This window comes from Amblyomma mixtum, chromosome 10 (assembly GCF_055824585.1).
Source record: "Amblyomma mixtum isolate Tamu chromosome 10, ASM5582458v1, whole genome shotgun sequence".
Classification (NCBI taxonomy): domain Eukaryota; kingdom Metazoa; phylum Arthropoda; class Arachnida; order Ixodida; family Ixodidae; genus Amblyomma; species Amblyomma mixtum.
Window position 1 is genome coordinate 33,848,990 of NC_143021.1, and position 22,855 is coordinate 33,871,844.

General features: G+C 47.6%; 7 non-coding genes across 7 annotated transcripts; 6 read left to right on the top strand and 1 right to left on the bottom strand.

Moving 5' to 3' along the window:
* Positions 1 to 14,421: 14,421 nt before the first annotated feature.
* Positions 14,422 to 14,493, bottom strand: TRNAA-CGC (transfer RNA alanine (anticodon CGC)). The gene has a single exon. It is a non-coding gene; the product is annotated as a tRNA-Ala (tRNA).
* A 690-nt stretch (positions 14,494 to 15,183) lies between these two features.
* TRNAA-CGC (transfer RNA alanine (anticodon CGC)) lies at positions 15,184 to 15,255 on the top strand. The gene has a single exon. It is a non-coding gene; the product is annotated as a tRNA-Ala (tRNA).
* A 437-nt stretch (positions 15,256 to 15,692) lies between these two features.
* Positions 15,693 to 15,764, top strand: TRNAA-CGC (transfer RNA alanine (anticodon CGC)). Its single transcript has one exon. It is a non-coding gene; the product is annotated as a tRNA-Ala (tRNA).
* Positions 15,765 to 16,201: 437 nt separating this feature from the next.
* On the top strand, positions 16,202 to 16,273 carry TRNAA-CGC (transfer RNA alanine (anticodon CGC)). Its single transcript has one exon. It is a non-coding gene; the product is annotated as a tRNA-Ala (tRNA).
* Positions 16,274 to 16,710: 437 nt separating this feature from the next.
* Positions 16,711 to 16,782, top strand: TRNAA-CGC (transfer RNA alanine (anticodon CGC)). The gene has a single exon. It is a non-coding gene; the product is annotated as a tRNA-Ala (tRNA).
* Positions 16,783 to 17,219: 437 nt separating this feature from the next.
* Positions 17,220 to 17,291, top strand: TRNAA-CGC (transfer RNA alanine (anticodon CGC)). Its single transcript has one exon. It is a non-coding gene; the product is annotated as a tRNA-Ala (tRNA).
* A 437-nt stretch (positions 17,292 to 17,728) lies between these two features.
* TRNAA-CGC (transfer RNA alanine (anticodon CGC)) lies at positions 17,729 to 17,800 on the top strand. The gene has a single exon. It is a non-coding gene; the product is annotated as a tRNA-Ala (tRNA).
* The last annotated feature ends 5,055 nt before the right edge of the window (positions 17,801 to 22,855 follow it).

A 22,855-nucleotide genomic window follows, 5' to 3' on the forward strand; every position in this document is an offset into this window, starting at 1 on the left:
TTGAAGATATAAGTTTAAAATATTTATCAGGATTAGTAGTGCTTGCGATATGTGAAGGCAGAGTGTTCCAGTCAGATATTGTGCGCGGTAAGAATGAATGCGCATAGATAAATGTTCTGCACGTGAAACGTCTAACGTCCTAGTGGCTACACCTAGGGGCCTATTCTGGCGTGAACTGTAGAATAAAATGAGGTATACCGTTTACCGGGCTTAACGTTCAAGAGCTGCATGCGGCCTGTCAGGGATAACACAGTACATCCCCAAAGCCTTGTATTTTTGAATTGATGCGTAGGTTTCCCGATTAATTCTGACCGCCGAGGGTTCTTTTTTTTTGTGCGCTCATAGGTAACGCCAAAATAGCGTGTTTTCAATTTCGCCCCCGTATAAATATGGGCAGTGCTGTCACGAATCGATTTCGCAGTCTGTGGTCAGCAGGTCAACGCCAAAGCCACTGAGCCGTTGCGGCGGATCAAGGGGACTATCAGACAGCCATATTTTTGGAGCTATAAATTTTCACTAGCAGAAGTTAACATAACATTCGCCTAGAAAATATAAGATGTAGTGTGCCAACTGAGACAGGTTCCGCTACCGCCATGCGCCGACACTGCGCTGCGCCTGACGACGACGAAGTTATGCGCCGACACTACTCTATGCCTGACGACGACGAAGTTGCCCCGCTCTCTTGGTGGTGGCTACGCCCGTCTACGCTGCCAGATCCTGCACGGCGGTTCGGTCTCTTGAGGACGCCTAATAAACGCACCCCTACAATTGGTGGAGGTGCGGGGTGCGTCCCCTACCAACCTGGAACTCCGGAGCCGTACGCTGCCGCCTGCGTCAACCATGCCAGATGAGACTGCCCCAACACCGGCGGCCAGTTCAACCACCGTCATTTGTTCTGGCGTCATCCGGCAGCGTGACCCTGCCCTCTTCAGTGGCACTGCCGACCAAGATGTTGACGACTGGTTGTCATCGTATGAGCGAGTGAGCAGCTATAACAAGTGGGATGACACTATCAAGCTGAGTAACGTCATCTTTTATCTCACGGACGTGGCGAACCCCTGGTTTCGAAACCATGAGGCGGACCTACCCACTTGGCCCGTATTTAAGAAGAGCTTTGCGGAAGTATTCGGCCGCCCTGCGGTGCGCAAGCTCCGTGCCGAACAGCGCTTACGGGACCGCGCTCAACACACTGACGAGACCTTCACAAGTTACATTGAGGACATCGTAGACCTCTGCAAACGTGCCAACGCCGCCATGCCAGAAGCGGACAAGATCCACCATATCCTCAAAGGCATCGCTGACGACGCATTTCAGATGCTCCTCGCGAAAAATCCCCCCACCGTCAGTGAGGTTATTAGGCTTTGCTAGAGCTACGACGAGCTCCGCAAGCAGCGCGGTTCTACACGGCGTGCCGGTGTCTGCGACGAAGACCTCTCCACACTGGCCCTGGGCGGTACTACTCCTGAGGACTCCCCTCTTCTCAACCAAATCAAAGCCTTCGTTCGTGAAGAGGTCGCTCGCCAGCTGTCCCTGATATCCCATTTTCAAGACCCCGCCCGCCAAGTTCCTGACTCGAGCCCGTCTTTGGCTGCTACCATTCGCCGTGTCGTGCAAGACCAAGTCGCTGATCTGCTACCGTCCAGCCCTGTGCTCCCACCTGTGACAGCACCCCTGACGTACGCCCAAGCGGTGGCCAGGCCACGACATACGCCGGCACCCGATTCCTACCAGGCCGCCCCTTCTTTCCGTCCTCCGCCGCCGTCTGAGCCCCCGTCTTAAGCTCCATTCTCAAGGGTTCGCCCACATCCTACGAATCCCTGGCGTACTGCGGACAACCGACCCATCTGTTACGCCTGTGGTCTGCCCGGCCATGTCGCGTGGCTTTGCCGCCAGCGCCTTCCGCCTTCTCGACCTGATCTGCGCTCCTACCCGTACGATGCCGAACTATCTTCGCTGAGAAGGCCACCTGGTCCCCCCTTTGTTTCCCCTGATCGCCAAATTTACACCACTCGCCGATCGCCTTCCCCTCGACGCCGTTCCCCTTCTCCGATGCTGCGACGTTCTAGCTACGCGCTTGAGGGAAACTAACAGCCGCAGTTCCGGGGGCAAGAACTGCGCTTGTTTCGAACTCCTCAAGTCCTCCGTGTCGTCCCGCTAATGTAATCATAGTGTTCGTGGAAGGTGCCAAGGTTCTCGCCCTCTTAGACACGGGCGCTGCAGTATCTGTCATAAGTGAAGCTCTCTGCCGCCGACTCCGCAAAGTGACTACCCCACTTTCTGACCTTTCGCTTCGCACCGCCTCATCACAGCGCATTCATCCCTCAGCCGCATGTACGGCCCGTGTCCTCATTCAAGATGTTTTGTACACCATCGAGTTTATTGTGCTGTCTCACTGCTCACACGACATCATCCTGGGATGTGACATCCTTTCCACTCATCGTGCCGTTATTGACTGCGCTCGAGCTGAAATCGCCTTTTCTCCGCTGTGTGACGCTCCCTTTTGCGACGTACCTACGCAGTCTGCCAAACTTGTGGTCGCGACTGATACCGACATTCCTCCGTTTTCTGCTGCCCTCGTGCCGCTCTCCTGTGTCGGCGTCCCTCATTCAACTGTTTTCTTCACGCCTTCCGAAACCGCTTCCCGCCGTCCCTGCCTCCTGCTTCCCTTTGCTGTTCTGACGATCGACCATGGACAAAGTGCAATTTACGTCAACCACCATGCCCTGTGCTGGCTGGGCTCTCTCAAAGACCCGTCAGGGCGCCTAGCTCGCTGGGCTCTTCGATTGCAGGAGTATGACATTCATGTCATTTACCGCTCTGGCCTCAAGCATAATGACGCGGACGCTCTTTCCCGCTCGCCGCTACCTAGTGCTTCATCGCCTGCTCCTGTGTCTGCTTACGACTTGTCCTCGCTTGCCACTGCCGACATGTCCACGGAGCAGCGGAAAGACCCTTGGATCGCCTCTCTTATTAACTTCCTTTCGAGTCCTACGAGTGATAATTCGTCCCGTTCCCTCTTACGTCAAGCCCGTCACTTTTCTGTTCGGGACGGTCTCCTCTATCGTCGCAATTACCTGTTCGACGGACGCAAATGGCTCCTAGTGATCCCCCGCCATCTACGCACCGACATTTGCGCCGCTTTCCATGCGGACCCCTAGTGTGCCCACGGCGGCGTGTTCAAAACCTATACGCGTCTGCGTCTCCGATTCTACTGGCGTGGCATGTACCGCTTTGTTCGCCACTTTGTGCGATCCTGCCCATCCTGTCAACGGCTTAAATGTCCGCCTCACACCTCGCCTCCTCCACTGCAGCCGTTACCCTGCCCTGCCCGCCCGTTTGACCGCGTTGGCATAGACCTCTACGGCCCCCTCTCTCCCACTCCCGCTGGTCACCGCTGGATTATCGTGGCCGTGGATCATTTCGCACGTTATGCTGAAACGTCTCCATTACCATCTGCCTCCGCCCGCGACGTGGCTTCCTTTCTTCTAAAGAACCTGACTCTTCGCCATGGTGCTCCTCAAGAACTGCTCAGCGACCGTGGACGCGTATTCCTGTCTGACGCTCTTGAGGCCCTCCTCAAGGAATGCCGCATTATCCATCGAACCGCTTCGTCTTACCACCCTCAGACCAACGGCCTGACCGAGCGTTTCAACCGAACCCTCAGTGACATGCTGTCCATGTACGTCGACGCCAAACACTCCAACTGGGACCAAGTTCTTCCCTTCGTCACCTACGCATATAACACTGCGACACAAACGACCACTGGATTCTCTCCCTTCTTTCTTCTGTACGGCCGCGAGCCCCCCTGCACGATGGATAGTCTTCTTCGCTACCGACCCGACATTTCCGAGTCCACGCCACTGTCCGACGCTGCCAGGTACGCCGAAGAATGCCGCCAGCTTGCTCGCTCGTTTACCACGCAGACCCAGTGGCAGCAAAACAATGACCGCGACACTTCCGCGGCCTCTACCTCCTACCCTGCCGACTCCCTTGTGTGGCTCTGGGTGCCTCCCACAACTCCCGGTCTTTCGCGGAAACTGCTGCATCGGTATCATGGTCCCTACCGGGTTCTCAAGCAAACATCTCCGGTCAATTATATTGTTGAGCCTGTTGCACCCGCTGCGGACTTGCGTCGCCGTGGCCGCGAAACCGTCCACGTCGACCGACTGAAGCCGTACTACGACCCCTCTGTTCTTCCTTCCCCTTAAGACGCCAGGATGGCTCCTTTTCACCCGGGGGAAACTGTAGTGTGCCAACTGTGACAGGTTCCGCTACCGCCATGCGCCGACACTGCGCTGCGCCTGACGAGGACGAAGTTATGCGCTGACCCTACGCTGCGCCTGATGACACGAAGTTGCCCCGCTTTCTTGGTGCTGGCTACGCCCGTCTACGCTGTCAGATCCTGCACGGCGGTTCGGTCTCTTGAGGACGCCTAATAAACGCACCCCTAAAAGAAAATTAAGTTTTTTTTAAAGTTGTGGCTATCCTCAGCGCAATGATGTATTTCACTGCGATTTCTTGCTTCTTTTTCTTTAGCATATTTCTGAATAAAACTACGTAGTCCAAACTTGCATTATTAGCAAGAAGCTGCTTGTGCGTCAACACCGAGCGTTCGTTTCGTTACAAGATCTAAAACAAGAATATATACTTCACTCCCTCCTCTCCCTCACCGGGATTGCTCCTCGAAGTGAAGGCCCTACGTGATCCGCATCAATGATGAAAGTTTTGCCCAGACCAAGGCAAGTCCTCTTACGGGAAGGTTAGCAAGCACCCTCAGGCTTTCCCCTCTCTTCATCACTTTGTGGGTGTCGCTAGCAAGCTGACAGAGATGCGCATACGCAATCCGCGCTGTTGCAAAGGCCTCAATATTATAACGCAAGAGCTGCTCGCGATGTTTTTTCAAGACCGTGCTTTCATGCAATCATGGTAGTGATACCCGTTAATGCAGACTACTTACTCAAGCAATCATTCGCTCAACGATCGGTTGGCCAAAGTACGAACGTGCTCAAATGTACGAAAGGTCGTGCAGCTGTGTACTAAATATGGTCACCTCTTCCTTCTCCTTCAACATACCTTCTTTATCTCAAATGCTCCAGATGCTGCGCTGGTCAACGTCTTAGTAACCGTTTACATACGTAAGGCTCTCGACTACAATCACACGACCACATCCTCACCATACTAACTGACACGCAGTGCGGACACAGCATGCACAATTACATAAGAGCTTTCCTCTCCCACCGCTCTGCCCGTGTCCGCTACCTCGACAAACTGTCTCACCCCATCCCACTCACTCGTGGCATTCCACAGGGTGCTGTCCTCTCTCCCATTCTCTTTAACCTAGGCATGGTCCCGCTCGCCCGGGTCCTAGCCGATATTCCCGACTTCCATTTCGTTTTCAATGCAGACGATCTCACATTGTAGGTCACCACTGCCTCACCGGGTGAGGTCCAAACCACACTCCAACATGAACTTAACACCATTTCCTCACACCTCTCCCAAGCAGGCCTGCAACCCACTCCGGACAAATCTCAACTTCTACTCATAACACGCAGCAAATTTCAACGTACGATGAACCCCTCCATCTCCCTCACCCTAGCCGGACAACGCATCCCCCGTGTCGACTCTTGTCGCACCCTGGGTATACCACTCAACTCGAACACTTCAACCTCTGTCATCAATCAGTCCATACGCACATGCCGCTCAATCACACACTTACTCCGCCGCGTAGCTTTAAAACATGCCGGCCTCTCCGAGACACACACCAGCCGCCTTGCTTAAGCGCTCACCCTGAACAAATTCCTGTACTACATACCTTCTGCCCACTTACAGGTACACAACAAGAAAAGCTAACCCGGGCCCTCAATACACTGTATAAAGCAACACTAGGACTCCCCCCTGAGGCTTCTACAGACACCCTGCACAGAGCAGGCCTTTTCCATCCTCTTCAAGCCCTCCTTAACCTGCACCGGGAGAGACAAATCATCCGCCTGTCCAGTACACCAGCTGGGCGGTGGATACTATCCCAGACTCCCTACGCACCCATCTCTTTCCCAGACCCACCGCAGTCTCCGATCTACCCCCCTAACCTCCGCCTCGCACCCATTCCGCGCAACATGTCCGCACACACACACGTAGCCCGCCGCCAAGGATACGCATACAAGCACAAGCCACCTTTGGACGCTGCGGCGGTGGCCTACACAGACGCCTGTTTCTCGGAAACCGCGGGCTCCACAGCAGCATTCTTCCTCCACCCTTCCCTCTCTACAACCAGCAATCACACAACCGGCCTATACACCTCCCCAATCTCCACTCTTGCCCTAGAAATACACGGGATCGCCAATGCCATCACACACTTTGCCACCCTACCCCGCGCCCACGCATACGCTGTCTATACAGACTTGCAGGCAGCTCTGCGTGCCTTCCACGAAAGAGCCCTCCCCTTCCCTACCCGATCGGCCTTAGATGCCGCCCTAATAGCATTAAACCCACGACCGGTGACCCTTCGGTGGATACCTGGTCGCATGGGCATTCCCGGCAATGAGCTGGCTCACCAGCTTGCCTGCGACACTGTACACCGGGTACCGGGGATCCCATGGACGAGCCCACCCACGGAGCACGCAGTCAGGGCTTACAAACGCACTGTCGTCGAATACTACACGCAGCAAAAATTGGACTTAGCTGATTTATCACCACCACACCCATCCTTATCGATCCGTGAAGCTCGAATTCTTCGCGAATACAGTTTAATCTCCTACATACACCACCCAAACTTTTTCTATACCGGTACACTTCCACACCCCAGCGCCCAAACTGTACACACACGTATGCAGACATAGAACACTGCCTTACACAGTGCCACGCAGCCTTACAGTCCACCGCCTACCCCCCCCCCCCTCCCCTTAGCCCATCTGGCTCGCCTCCCTGAATCTGACACTGCAACGTGCCCTCGTCGCCTAAGCCCAGGATCTACTGAACGCCTAATAGAAAGGATGTTCCAATAAAAGTGTCCACCATCTCCACCACCTCTTTCTTTTGCTAAACTTTACGTGCGGAAATGTTTGGTGGTTCTCAGAGGCACTATGTTATCATATCTAGCGATGCACTGATGTAATATCACTCCTTTTTTCTCTATTTAGCGATATATTTGCTTCGTTTGTTCTGCCTTCGGTGATTACGTTGCGTCAGTCTATGCAGGCTCCGATATTAAGTTCGGGCTGTTCACTGCATAAAAAATCTATTCGCGAGTAGAGCTTGCCCGCCCTGTTGTTATGTTCTTTGTCTCTACTTGATATTTCGGTATGCTATATCAAATAGGCCAGCAAGAAACTTTCTTGAGACCGATGTCTTTCTTGAGAACGTAACACATCACGACGATGTGTTACGTTGAATCTGAGCGCTATATCTTTACTCTTTAGCACAAAAAGCCCGTTCTGCTCAAAACCTGGTGTCACCAGTTGTGCGGAGTCAGTCGGGAAAATTCCAGAATTTCTAAAGATCATAATTCATAAAAATCAAATATCCGGCATTGGGGTTCGAACAAATGCCCTCTCCGTGCCTGGCGGGCACGAAGCGCCAGCCCTTGGCCAAATCATGTTAGAGGGGCACCTAGAATAACGCGCTGGGTGTGCGTGAATTATTAACGCCTGTTTCGGATGTGTGCTCATGTTATAGAAAAACAAAATAATAGAATCACATATTATGCTAATTAGGCGTCAGAAATTGCGCGAAATGAAGAGACAATGTTGAGGCGTTTAACTGTAGTGAAACAATTGGTCTGTATGTGTAGGTCGTGCAGTGTAACATTAATTGTGAATGGTGATTGGTAATCGGCAATGTGATCGGTAATTGTGATTGTCTTGGATCACCGCGATTGGTGATGTGATTCTGGATTTATAATCGGTGAGAAATGAGAAAGGAAAGGAATAAAAAGAGGAAAAGGAAGTAAAAGGTTCTATCGCGTCTGCTCTTAAGGCGAAGCTTAAGCCGCCACCTAATTTTTTGATCCAAGCTTTGGAAAGAGCTTTAGAGTTTCAGAGGTGAGGGGCGGCATCAACGTTTTAAAATATTTGTCAGCAGAGCTCGCACGTAAAATTTTATCTTGAAACCAAGGAAGTTGCGCTGAGATGAAAAAATAAAGCTTCAAAACAGATATCAGAATGCTATTAGATACGAATACAGTTTCAGATAATTCTTGCTTGTGACCTGAGTCGGACCCTTTTTCGTTCTCCTTGTTAGCTTACAAACAGCACAGCACGATTTAACAATTCGTCTCAAAGTAAGAAAAGATGTCTACCACTGTATAAAAATGCAAATTCAACTCAGGGGCAACAAGTTTATTTCTGTTCAAAATATATTTTAATCTGGCGTACCATAGTTTCTGGCGTACGCTTTCTCGTTATCCTTGTTTCTTATGCGAGAATGCAGCGAAAGTAGTAACTGAAGAGTTGGGAGAGAAATTTTCGCAAATAAATAAAGTGTGTGTTTCCGCAGTCCATAACGTACACGATGTTCTGCCCACGAGACTCAGGATTTTGATCTGGGCTAGTAGGTTCATTCATAGAAAATATTAATCCGGTGCGACGTACGAAGGACACGAGAAAACATAGAACACAGGACGGGCGCTGACTATAAATTCTTTATTATTTCATAAATAAGCACGATATATACCTGTGACTCCGGACCACGTGATAAGGTTGCCCAGTCGATAGTGCGAAAGGCCGCCTCCAAACATTGTACGATCAAAGCTCGTGAACTCATGAGCTTCGCTTGTCTTTACTTTGGCTCTGCTGTATGGCTTGTAAGCGCGTGGAAACGGGGATTCTTGTTCTTTATTGATCACTTTATAAGGATCTTCCAGCGTTAGGAGGCGATATTTCTCACTGTCATGGGGCGAAGGCCGGTTGTGTGACGCCAGCGAAAACCGTGAAAGGGTTCACACCGCGAGCAATTACCTTGGAGTAAGAGCCGAAGAGCAAACGGGTAGTCGAAAACTGCGATCTGAGTGCTGTTGGACGGTCGGTGTGCCGCAAATTAGCCGTGGAAGAGAATCTGAGTCGGTCGGAGACCCTCGCAACGTTCTCTCTGCCATGTATGGTTGCTTGGAGGCTGAGGGCCGCACTATCTGTTAAAACCTGAGTGCTCGCCCTCTGTGGATGCTTGGAAAGGAGTTCAAAGGGACCAGAAGGACGGACAAATTCCGCTCTTTCCATTCCATACTAGTTCCCAAAACCCCAATCCTAAATCCCATCCCCATCTGCTGCTTCCTAGAGGAGATCAGGGGAGTGTCCCCGGGCCCGCTTCTCCGGCTCTGCATCGCTTAACAGCATCTCCTCCTCTTATTTTATTTTTTACACCTTCGGGTGCTAAAATCACAGTTGCTCTTGGGCCTCCTCTTGTATATTACAGTAGGATTAAGCGTATTGTACGTACGGGATGCAGGCAGGGTCCGTTATTTCTCATTGTCTTAGTTCGCCACATTGTACTTATTGTCGATCGGCACACCACTGTCACGAATTGGGGTGACGCGTCCCCGACTGCTGAAGGGGAACGCTTTCACGCGCAGGCTCGAAGAAGAAAACGAACGAATGAATCAAACAAAACAAAACGAAGCCGCGTTTATGCTTTAAAGGAAAGGAGCCGGTAAAGAAAACGAAAACACCAAAGAAAGCACACTCTAGACACGCTGTAAGGTATCGGTGGCGTTCGCGGGGGTCATCGGAACGCGGCTGAGAGCGCTCAAAGCGAAGCGTCTCCTTTCTTGGAACGCGGCCGCTCGCGAACGCGCCGGCAAGTACGGGTGTCCACCCACCCGCGGTACCGATTCGCACAAGTGCTGGCACGGATGTGTATTTGTGTTTGTTTTTATTTTACTTTGTGGTAGAGAGGGTGGTCTACCTTGTAGAAGCCGGAGGGCTGGCCAGGCTCTTGAAGAACCAATCATGTTGAGAGCACAATGTGATTGATTGGAAGATACGAAATGTGGGCCGGGCCTTTAGGGCTTTAAAACCGGGCCCCGGAGCTGGAAGCGGGGTTCTGCGCTAAGGTGAGATGCAACGCATCTTCGGCAACGCCGAGTTAGGGGCCTCCCCTAGTGATTAGCCAGTTCCGCCCTTTTTGTTGTTTGTCCTTGTGCCGTTAATTTGTCTCAAGTGCCTAAACTTCTGTACGCTGTAAATATCTGTACATAAACCTCAGTTATTGCCCTTTTCTTTATCCCTGCGTGTCAACACATCTTGAGACCGTCTCTGACGGGGCACCGCTGGTGCGAAGATCGAGCTTCAGTCTTCGAGTTATCAACCGTCTCTGGCGGGGCACCTATGGTGCAAAGAAGGAAGGTAAAGAACCTGTGAAACTTTACCCACGCGTACAACACAACGGATAAAAAGGACAGAGTTCACCGGATACAAAGCGTCCCAGGTGGAGCAGGAATGCCTTGCAGGCAGCAAGGACACGGCTTGGCGACTTGCGATGTGTCGCTGGCGTTGCGTCCAGGGAAGCGGTGGTAGAGCACCAGGAGGTCAGGAACGGAGATGGACACGGCAGACGCTGACGAACTCCTGTCAGTCGCCCCGAAGAACTGTGCAGCTGCAGCAGGCAAACCGTAGCCAAGTCCTGTCGACGGCGTTCCAAAACACCGTAGGCTTGTGCACCCTATCCAAGGAAGCCTTGGCAGCAAGGACCCTCAATCCGTCTGCTGCCTCTTCCGACCTCGAAAGGGACGCAGTAGGCCTGCGTGGTTGATTCAAGACAAGTCCACAGCAGCACAGACCCGGAGTCTGACCGCTGCCACCTCCACGCTTGAATGGGACTCAATGGTCTTGTATCGATGATTCAAGGGAAGTCACCAGCAGCACGGACCCAACTTCCGACAGCTGCCACTTCCACGCTTCAATCACCAGACTTGTGCCGCGGTGTCTTCCTCAACAGCTCGGTTTGCTGACACGTCAGATCTCCGCTCCTCGTGCCTGCCTCGCGCACACCATACGCACGCGCACACGCGCAACGCAGGGCTGGTACGCACGGCGCTCCGCTGTCCGACGCACCACTGCCGACACGCCACGTTCCTAAAATCGCTCGATGGTTTGTGTGCACATCACATATTCCGCCCCTTCGGAAAAGTTTTTTCGCAGAAAAACCTGCCGTTGGTGCACACAAAACTTGCGTTCATGCGATATTCAGACAAGTTAGATATCGCTGAAGTCTACGAAGGCAATTGACACTGCCACAGACGAAGGCGCATGGAAACGCGCACATAGAGACCATGGGGTCAAACATTATACGTCTGGCAAATGGCAAAATAAAAACTATACAAAACATCAGACACAAACTTTAAACACGTCTGTATCATAAAGGTAATCATGTACACATTGAACGATCCATAACCGAAGAACGAAGGAAGAAGAAAACAAACGACAAGCTCTACTACAGTGCAGTTGCTTAGAATCTCAAACACCAGATAGTAGCACTGTATGCACAGTACGCATCACCCTCCGGCAATTTACGATTGACATCTTACAAAACGGTCTCTTCGCACGAATGCTCTTTGTACCGTTTGAGCATATTGATGTGGAATAGCTTCTTAGTGTGTCCAAAATCGATCAAAAAATCTACATCATTCTTTTTTGCCAGAAACCACGAATGGACCAAAACTTAAATACCGTTTCTTGCTATTCCTGTCATAGTATTTTTTCTGAGATTTTTGGGCCCACAATAAATTTTGGTGTACTGCTCTAACAGTTTGGTCGAGGCATTCTCTTAATTCAAGTACATACCCATGTGTCGTCTTTGTCTCTTCTTCTAGCTTTTTCCTTGTCCAAAGCACCTTGAGGACTGCGAGCGGTCCTCGCACATGTCGTTCGAATATCAACTCAAAAGTTAAAAAGCCTAGACTCGCCAGCGGCGCCTCTCTGTATGCAAACGGAAGCGGAGAGATATAGTGATCCCAAGTTTTGGGCTCCTCTTGCTGGGCTTCCGCAGCATCTGCTTTAGTGTGCCATTAAATTTCTCCACCATCCCATTGCACATTGGATGGCAAGGGGTCGTGCGGAGATGTTTCACCGCCAATAGATCATTGAGCTCTCTCATCATTTCCGAAGTGAAACAGGAGCCCTGGTCACAGAGGATCTCTCTCGGAAAACCTGTTCTTGAAAAGGTGCAGCTGGGGGGCTTCCCATGTATTGCAGTGACGCGCCGATGATCGTATGGTCTTCCTGATGGTACTCAAAGTGCTAAAAGATTTCGAGTCATGCAAAAAAATGCGTGTCTGACGGCAGCTGTACTGGCTGCTCGAGAAGCTCTTTTCCACGCTTGTGCACATAGGTTCGCTGAACATCGTTTCCCATTTTGGCTGGAGCTTTTCTGTGCTCTTCTGCGCCTGGTTGTCTCCCAACGAAATCGCCGCGTGTAAATATGGCATTTCCATATTTCTTCCTAAAGTCAAGATGGAAGCGATAAGCTGTTATACCTATTATCGGTAAAATGAGCCCATTGCTTACCTGAATAGCTTACCTGAGCTATTGCTTACCTGAATTTAGAAAACCCACAGCCATGTCAGGGATGTCCTTGCTAATGATGTAGTCGATGTGGAAGACTTCGCTGTAAAAGGAAAGTGCTTCATCAGCTGTTTATTTCCGCTTTGCGTAGATATTAGTCATTACAACTGTCTAGGCTAATAAGGTGGCGGGCTTCTTTTACTTGAGGACAGTAAAAAATCCTTAGTACTTGGCCACATTCACGTTTGTTCCGACTGGTTTTTTGATACGTCTTGCCTGGTCTTTCTGGCAATAAAATTAACTTAATGAAAAGTCATGACCCGGCTCCGGCGTGATGCAACAGGCTCCTGTCGGGCGACGCCTGCGCTGCTTGCCCATGAGGTTGCAGCTAGTCATGCATTTGAATTACTACACCTGTTCACCCAGCAATCTGCGCAGTACCTTGGAGGTGCCTGGATTAAAGCTTGGCCAGCCTAGCTTGTTAAAGAATGCGAAAAGTGTGGCTCCCTGCAACAAACCAATACTGCAACTGTTTTAAACTACATTGCTGCTGAGGAAACCTGAAGGACACACGAAACACTCTCAATGCTGTTTCCACCATTACTTACAAACATACATCCAACTATGCCACCTAATAAATTGCCCTAAGAGTTCAGCATAGAGTCTCTAAATAAATTTTGGTTTCGAGCTCATTTTTAAGGAGAAAGCCTTCAATACCTCGTCGTTCTCCGTCCTTCCGCGAAAACTGTGACACTTTAGCTGTCAGTCATCCTGATGACGTAATCAGTGGTGTAATACGCCGCAATCAAAAATAATTCAAATCATCGTAAAATAAAAACAACAAAATGTAACAATAACAAGATAGCTGTGCTAACATTAGACAAGAAACATAGCAAAAATAAAAAATTAAAATAACCGAAAAATTACCAAATCATAAAAATAAAAAATCATAAAAATAAGACAAAATATAAAAAAGAAGTAAACATAAAGTAAAGATAAAAATGAAATACGTAAAAACTAAAAAGATGTAACTGAAACTCATAAGAAATAAAAATAAAAATTAGCAAAACAAAAGACGCCATCAAATGGCGTAGTATGTCGCAACGTAAAATGGGCTCCATAACCGAAAATCATTGAAATCATCGTAAAATGAAAATCACAAAATAGAATAAAATTAAAGATAATAATGGCATAAAAGTAATAAAAATTAGTAAAAATTAAAAAAAAACTAAAATACCAAACAATAAAAATAAAACATCATAAATATAAAACGGAAATGTAAATATAAACGAAAAAAATGTCAAAGCACAGAAAAATAAATGCAATATATATATATATATATATATATAAACGTAATTTGGTTGACACACGGTAGAAAAACAATAACTATACCGTGTGTCAACCAAATTACGTTTATGTTCTACCGGATCCATCCGATCGTCACCCCTTCTTATATATATATATATATATATATATATATATATATATATATATATATATATATATATATATATATATATATATATATATATATATATAAAGTCATTTTTTCTTCGAACAGCCAGTCCTTAGTGGCGACCATCATCAATCCTGTTCCATTCAAAACCGCCATTGAAGACCATCTGTGTTCATATTAACTCTTTTGTTTGCCCACCTCTCATGTAATGTCCCCTGTGGACCCTTGAGGAAACAATAAATAAATAATTATATATATATATATATATATATATATATATATATAGCAAACAAGGAAGGGGAATGAGGGGCTCGTTGTAAATATGACAGAAGCCAACAGCCACAGAAACCAAGGGGCACAGGGGATTTTTTAATTAATTTATTTATTTTGTGGTGTTGATCAATTTAGAATATTACTGAATATGTCATCGCTTAAAGATAATTAATTAGAAAAGCAGAAGAAAAAACAACCACATGCCGCCGGTGGGATCCGAACCCACGACCTCCGAATTGCGCGTCCGGTGCTCTACCTCTGAGCTACGGCGACGGCTGTCAAACCTTCTGCTTTCGGGGGTATTTATGTTTACAAGTAACCTAACCTTGAGAGTGTTCATACCTTGAGAGTGTTCATCAGCGCCACCCACGTTCGTAAGCGGCGGACGTAGAACGTCCTGAGTTACCGCAGGTGTGACGTAGAACGTCATCGAACGGAGAGGGTGGAAGCTGTGTGAGAACCCTCTTGTGCATCCTATGGCATCAAGGCTGCCAGAATCGAGGCCCTCGCTAAGCAATTAAGCAAACAAGGAAGGGGAATGAGGGGCTCGTTGTAAATATGACAGAAGCCAACAGCCACAGAAACCAAGGGGCACAGGGGATTTTTTAATTAATTTATTTATTTTGTGGTGTTGATCAATTTAGAATATTACTGAATATGTCATCGCTTAAAGATAATTAATTAGAAAAGCCCCTCATTCCCCTTCCTTGTTTGCTTAATTGCTTAGCGAGGGCCTCGATTCTGGCAGCCTTGATGCCATAGGATGCACAAGAGGGTTCTCACACAGCTTCCACCCTCTCCGTTCGATGACGTTCTACGTCACACCTGCGGTAACTCAGGACGTTCTACGTCCGCCGCTTACGAACGTGGGTGGCGCTGATGAACACTCTCAAGGTATGAACACTCTCAAGGTTAGGTTACTTGTAAACATAAATACCCCCGAAAGCAGAAGGTTTGACAGCCGTCGCCGTAGCTCAGAGGTAGAGCACCGGACGCGCAATTCGGAGGTCGTGGGTTCGGATCCCACCGGCGGCATGTGGTTGTTTTTTCTTCTTCTTTTCTAATTAATTATCTTTAAGCGATGACATATTCAGTAATATTCTAAATTGATCAACACCACAAAATAAATAAATTAATTAAAAAATCCCCTGGGCCCCTTGGTTTCTGTGGCTGTTGGCTTCTGTCATATTTACAACGAGCCCCTCATTCCTCTTCCTTGTTTGCTTAATTGCTTAGCGAGGGCCTCGATTCTGGCAGCCTTGATGCCATAGGATGCACAAGAGGGTTCTCACACAGCTTCCACCCTCTCCGTTCGATGACGTTCTACGTCACACCTGCGGTAACTCAGGACGTTCTACGTCCGCCGCTTACGAACGTGGGTGGCGCTGATGAACACTCTCAAGGTATGAACACTCTCAAGGTTAGGTTACTTGTAAACATAAATACCCCCGAAAGCAGAAGGTTTGACAGCCGTCGCCGTAGCTCAGAGGTAGAGCACCGGACGCGCAATTCGGAGGTCGTGGGTTCGGATCCCACCGGCGGCATGTGGTTGTTTTTTCTTCTGCTTTTCTAATTAATTATCTTTAAGCGATGACATATTCAGTAATATTCTAAATTGATCAACACCACAAAATAAATAAATTAATTAAAAAATCCCCTGTGCCCCTTGGTTTCTGTGGCTGTTGGCTTCTGTCATATTTACAACGAGCCCCTCATTCCCCTTCCTTGTTTGCTTAATTGCTTAGCGAGGGCCTCGATTCTGGCAGCCTTGATGCCATAGGATGCACAAGAGGGTTCTCACACAGCTTCCACCCTCTCCGTTCGATGACGTTCTACGTCACAGCTGCGGTAACTCAGGACGTTCTACGTCCGCCGCTTACGAACGTGGGTGGCGCTGATGAACACTCTCAAGGTATGAACACTCTCAAGGTTAGGTTACTTGTAAACATAAATACCCCCGAAAGCAGAAGGTTTGACAGCCGTCGCCGTAGCTCAGAGGTAGAGCACCGGACGCGCAATTCGGAGGTCGTGGGTTCGGATCCCACCGGCGGCATGTGGTTGTTTTTTCTTCTGCTTTTCTAATTAATTATCTTTAAGCGATGACATATTCAGTAATATTCTAAATTGGTCAACACCACAAAATAAATAAATTAATTAAAAAATCCCCTGTGCCCCTTGGTTTCTGTGGCTGTTGGCTTCTGTCATATTTACAACGAGCCCCTCATTCCCCTTCCTTGTTTGCTTAATTGCTTAGCGAGGGCCTCGATTCTGGCAGCCTTGATGCCATAGGATGCACAAGAGGGTTCTCACACAGCTTCCACCCTCTCCGTTCGATGACGTTCTACGTCACACCTGCGGTAACTCAGGACGTTCTACGTCCGCCGCTTTCGAACGTGGGTGGCGCTGATGAACACTCTCAAGGTATGAACACTCTCAAGGTTGGGTTACTTGTAAACATAAATACCCCCGAAAGCAGAAGGTTTGACAGCCGTCGCCGTAGCTCAGAGGTAGAGCACCGGACGCGCAATTCGGAGGTCGTGGGTTCGGATCCCACCGGCGGCATGTGGTTGTTTTTTCTTCTGCTTTTCTAATTAATTATCTTTAAGCGATGACATATTCAATAATATTCTAAATTGATCAACACCACAAAATAAATAAATTAATTAAAAAATCCCCTGTGCCCCTTGGTTTCTGTGGCTGTTGGCTTCTGTCATATTTACAACGAGCCCCTCATTCCCCTTCCTTGTTTGCTTAATTGCTTAGCGAGGGCCTCGATTCTGGCAGCCTTGATGCCATAGGATGCACAAGAGGGTTCTCACACAGCTTCCACCCTCTCCGTTCGATGACGTTCTACGTCACACCTGCGGTAACTCAGGACGTTCTACGTCCGCCGCTTACGAACGTGGGTGGCGCTGATGAACACTCTCAAGGTATGAACACTCTCAAGGTTAGGTTACTTGTAAACATAAATACCCCCGAAAGCAGAAGGTTTGACAGCCGTCGCCGTAGCTCAGAGGTAGAGCACCGGACGCGCAATTCGGAGGTCGTGGGTTCGGATCCCACCGGCGGCATGTGGTTGTTTTTTCTTCTGCTTTTCTAATTAATTATCTTTAAGCGATGACATATTCAGTAATATTCTAAATTGATCAACACCACAAAATAAATAAATTAATTAAAAAATCCCCTGTGCCCCTTGGTTTCTGTGGCTGTTGGCTTCTGTCATATTTACAACGAGCCCCTCATTCCCCTTCCTTGTTTGCTTAATTGCTTAGCGAGGGCCTCGATTCTGGCAGCCTTGATGCCATAGGATGCACAAGAGGGTTCTCACACAGCTTCCACCCTCTCCGTTCGATGACGTTCTACGTCACACCTGCGGTAACTCAGGACGTTCTACGTCCGCCGCTTACGAACGTGGGTGGCGCTGATGAACACTCTCAAGGTATGAACACTCTCAAGGTTAGGTTACTTGTAAACATAAATACCCCCGAAAGCAGAAGGTTTGACAGCCGTCGCCGTAGCTCAGAGGTAGAGCACCGGACGCGCAATTCGGAGGTCGTGGGTTCGGATCCCACCGGCGGCATGTGGTTGTTTTTTCTTCTGCTTTTCTAATTAATTATCTTTAAGCGATGACATATTCAGTAATATTCTAAATTGATCAACACCACAAAATAAATAAATTAATTAAAAAATCCCCTGTGCCCCTTGGTTTCTGTGGCTGTTGGCTTCTGTCATATATATATATATATATATATATATATATATATATATATATATATTTATAATTGAGAAGAAATAAAATAAAAATTAACAAAAATAACAATATCACAGAATGGCGTAGTATGTCGTAACAGGACATGTACTGCACATGCGCGTGCCGTAAGTTATGACGTCACAACCCCAGTCTTATATGAAGCGCCAACCGCTGCTACGACTCCACCCTGGCTGCTGCCGGCGCATGCGCATGGCGACACCTATGACGTGATCACCACAGTAACGGGGGCAGCAACGGAGGCGAGAGTGGCTTTCACCTCGTCGCACTTTAGTAAGAGCGAAATGCTCCCCCCCTTCCCTCCGCCCCCCCCCCCCCCCCCCAGAAAGGTTGTAAACACACCTTCGGTCTTGTTCAGTGATGAAGTAAAATTTGCTTGGGGCGGTGGTATGTTTCCTAGAGATTATTAATTTTTTCAGGTGTTCTGATTCATGTTAGATGTAGCGTAATGTTCAAGAAATCTATTTACAGTTGACCTATTAGCCATGCAGTACTTTTGTTCCCCAATGTTTGGCTCCATACGGAGTGAGTATTTTATTATATTTTGTTTGGAGTACCCTAAGGGGACTAACTTTGTTTATCTCCGGTATTCTGCACTGAGGCCATTACATTTTTTGTGTTGTATAGCAGGTGTTGAAGCTTTAAATGTTTTAAAAGAAAATGAGTGCCCAAGCAGTGTGAAACAAAACTACGCGTTTTTTATAGTCGTGTGCATTATTCTTTTCGCTCTTTAAAGTTATTCAGATAGTCATAGCTAAGTGACTAACTTCTTAATTAGCGGCTTCAAGAAAACGGAAAAATTGCAAAGTTGGAGACCATTTTGAAAAACAGCTCGTTAATATATTTGCAACAGAGTATTGTTAAAGCACATATTTTAGCGGCACTAAAAACTCGCTGAAAATTCAAGATTCTGCCACCTTAGAGAGGTCGAACTAAGAGGCCAGAGGGACACTCAGCGCCAGAATTCTCCTTATTTCTGGAATACTCCCTTTGAAAGGGCTTACGTTTACACCGAGCGTAAGACATTAGCCTTTTTTTTTCTGATAGCCTTTCTTAAACCGTGGAGACTAAGAGCAGCGCAGTAGTCAAGGTGTAGATTTTGATCTTAGCTCGTTTTTGTTTAGGGCCGGTTATGAAATCCACGGAAACGGCACCCTCTTGGAAGAATTTCATCATGTTTTTCAAAGTAACGTGCAAGTTTTTAACTGACACTGCTTTTGAAGCGAAACTTAGGTGGTTAGTCTTACCTACTTCCGAACTTCGCATGTAAATGATCTCCCTAATGTAAATACGCATTTTTAGGCGTGTGCTGTGCAGTGTTGAAGATTCTCTGAATTTCCTGTTCTGATTGCATAACCACATTTTGCTGACGTCCGTGCACAGATTCAATGGTGGCCGCCTAACGAGGTCCTTATGGTTGCTCCAAAATATTTGTTTGTTTTGAAATAATACCAGAAACCTAATTTTTTCTTACAAATAAAAGTGCACTCCGCTATCCAGTCAATTCTCGTGAATTCTGATCTGCTGATATCCATGGAACTAACATTCATGGCGTGATCACTGATGAACAGTTATAGTTTTTAAGCATTTTATTTTCGGATTTCCGTTCGTCATCTAAAAAAGTGCAGCTCAAGAAACAACAATCCTAATCAAAGGCAAACCCCATCTATAATGCGCAAGCTAATTTCGCTACATGCGCAGTCACTGAAGGTACTTTCACCTCTACTGGCATCGTCCGGTAACACATAACGCATTTGTCACGCGGTAATTTTAACAAAACCCAAGCTATGATAACTGTCCCGTTTATTTAATGCCTAAATCATTGCGTTCATTGTTTGTTTAACAAATATGCTTAATTGCTATTTGCTTTAAACATTCCTTCATGATACTAACATGTACATATTGTGACGGAGCTGGTGACAAGAAACAGACCCTACACTTTGGCAGGACGTGCTTCAGGAGGGGAGCCGGGGAACTTCAACTACATTCAGCCTGAGCGCCACTTGCCATTCCTCCCTTCTTAAATAACGCCAGCACACAAGCACGCATAAACACACAAAAAAATTCGAAGAAGCTGAGAGGTCACCGCTCAAAGTATGGCTTCATGCGTAAAACATGCACGATCACTGGATGGGGTAGTCGACGTCTTCTCTGCTCTGAAAGTGCCTGGTCAAGGTGTTCTTCGTAGTTAACGTCGCTGATGCCCCGCAAGACTTTATAAGGACCGAAATAGTGACAAATGACATTCTGCGGACTAGCCTCTCCGTTGATTAGGTGTCCACGCTCAAACCTGGTCGCAGGGTTTTAGAAGACTTGCATTTGCCGAAGGTTGTGTCGGCGGGAGGCTTATTTTATTGCTGTCCAGTGTGGATTCGTGCTAGCTGACGAGCATGCTCGGCGTCTAGGGTAAGCTGTTCAGCGTCAGCAGAAAGTTGTTTAACGTTTGCGTAAGGGAGCATTGCGTCGAGCATCGTCTGAGTCTTCCTGCCATACAGGAGGCGAAGCCCATGAAAGGTGTCTCTGACTGCTTATTATAGGCGAATGTGCCATACGGCAGGATCATGTCCCAAGTCCTGTGTTTTACATCGACGTACAGGCGCAGCAAGGATAATTCGGAGCACAGGAATGGTCACAGAACTTCAGAGAACTGCGTATGCACACTGCCAAGCTGTACCGTCCTGAACCATCTGTGCTTTAGGAACGCAAAGAGAACGACGTGGCAGGGACCCACATTTTGCCGCAGGCAAAATGTGGGTCATATTCTTTACTCATATTCTGGTGACAGCAGCGGGCACCGCTCACTGCTCCGCTGACGTTAAACCCAGCCGGACATCTACGCTAAACTCAACCATCTTGGCAAAAATCGGTGCTGTCCAAAACGGCTCAGCATCTTTCGAGCATTCACAACGTCAGGGCTTACCCTATCGAAAAATGTCATCTGAATTCATATATGTGTCGTATTATTTCATATGTGTTACATGCGAGCTACATGTGTCATAAATGTGTCTCGTATGAACTCGTATGCTGCCCATATGAGTTATATGTGTCAATGTTTGTCCCTCATAAGAGCATATATATGCTTCGTACGAGTTCATATGTGCCACAAATGTGTCTCGTATGGACTCAATGGGCACCATATGAGCCATATGTGTTGACAAATCAGCCTCGTATCTGCACATATGCTTCATACAAGTTCATACATGTCACAAATGTGTCTCGTATTAACGCATATTGGCTGCATACGAGGTCATACGCGTCTCGGATGAACACATGTACTGCCTATATATTAGTTCACGCGCGAGGTAAATGTGCCTTGTATGGACTTATTACATATGTGGCATACCTCAACTGACACGTTACACTCGTGCGTACACCAGAGCTCCGATATGCATCGTATCAGATTACATAAACCTCACGCGAAACAGATAGCCGCTCATGAGTGCCTCTTATAGAGTGGCCCTTGCTGTTTGAAACACGAGGAAAAGAAAGGATGAACCAGCGATTAGCAAGTGCTCAACCAACGCATAAAAAAAAATCTCTTGTCCTGTTTCACATAATTTTCTCCTTGATTCTCTGCTTCTGCTTTCTTTCTTGTTGTAAACAGCGGCTACCCAAACAGTAAGACGTTCGGCGTTCCCAATGTGCTTGGACAAACGTTCAGCTAGAAGGCTAATATTGCCTTCTGTGCTTAGTGGAGCTGTCGTAAGGCTACATAGTGAATAACGCCAGGTATTTTCGTCGCAGAGCTCTGACTGTAGTTAAGAATAGGTGCGCAATGAGAGTACTACCATGAAAGGTGCAGGCGTTGTGAAAATTAAAATACATACAAATATCAGATCTTTCAGTGCTGATCACAGAGCACATCAAGATTCACAATATGAGTGGAAGTGCAGTCGGCTATAGTTACGTTCCTTAAAGCAGGCAAATAAACATTTGAGCTCACACCTAACCGTCCAGTTACAAAGTAGTAGGAAGCATATCGTTAGTCTTGTCATGCTAAAATCATGCAAACCCTATCCGTGCTGCACAAAACTATGTAAATAAATACCATGAAAGAAAGAAAATAAAAGCCAGCCGTGTTGTAGTGGTTAGTGTAGTGAGCTGTAGATGTGCAGCTCAGTGGTTCGAATTCGGGAGGACGCGCAGTTTTTTTTCTCGACCTCACAATCTTTTTACTTTCTTTACTCTACTAACTTCTATCAAAGTTATTTTATTGTTAACTGCCTTTTAATTCCAGCCCAGCCCTTCCCTTTCCGAATGATTGTAAACGAGACACATATGACACGTATGGCATACGTGACCACATATGCCGACACATATGACACATATTCCGTGACCTCGTATGCAGCAGACACATATGACACACATACGTATATGAGATTTTTCGATAGGGTAACCAAAGAGGGTGACACTGCGGTGGCCACTCTCGCTATGCGCAGAGAGTCAGGTGCGGTTTTCTTGCTTTGATAGGTGGCGCTTCTTTGATAGGTGCAGTTTCTCCTAGTTTCGCCGCCTTTCGCGTGCTCCATATTATTCTGGCCGCACATTACATCGCAGCCATGCTCGCAATGATCTTATCAGCACGTTTGCCTGCCGGTGGTAATCAGTAGTTTCATTATGTGTCATAGCGCTGAGTTGAAAAATTTCGTCCTTTCTTCTGTGAAGCAAAAGCTTCCCTCTGTCGGTGATGACGTAGTTCGGGGAGCCGTGCTGAAGTGCGATCTGATTCACGGAAAAATCTGCAACCTCGGACGCTGTACCTCGACGTAAGGCTTTGGTTTAAGCGTATTCTGGCAAGCGTGCAGAATATCCCAAACGAACGGAGGTTGGTTCGTCGTGGTACACAGAAAGGATTGCCCCTTGAAG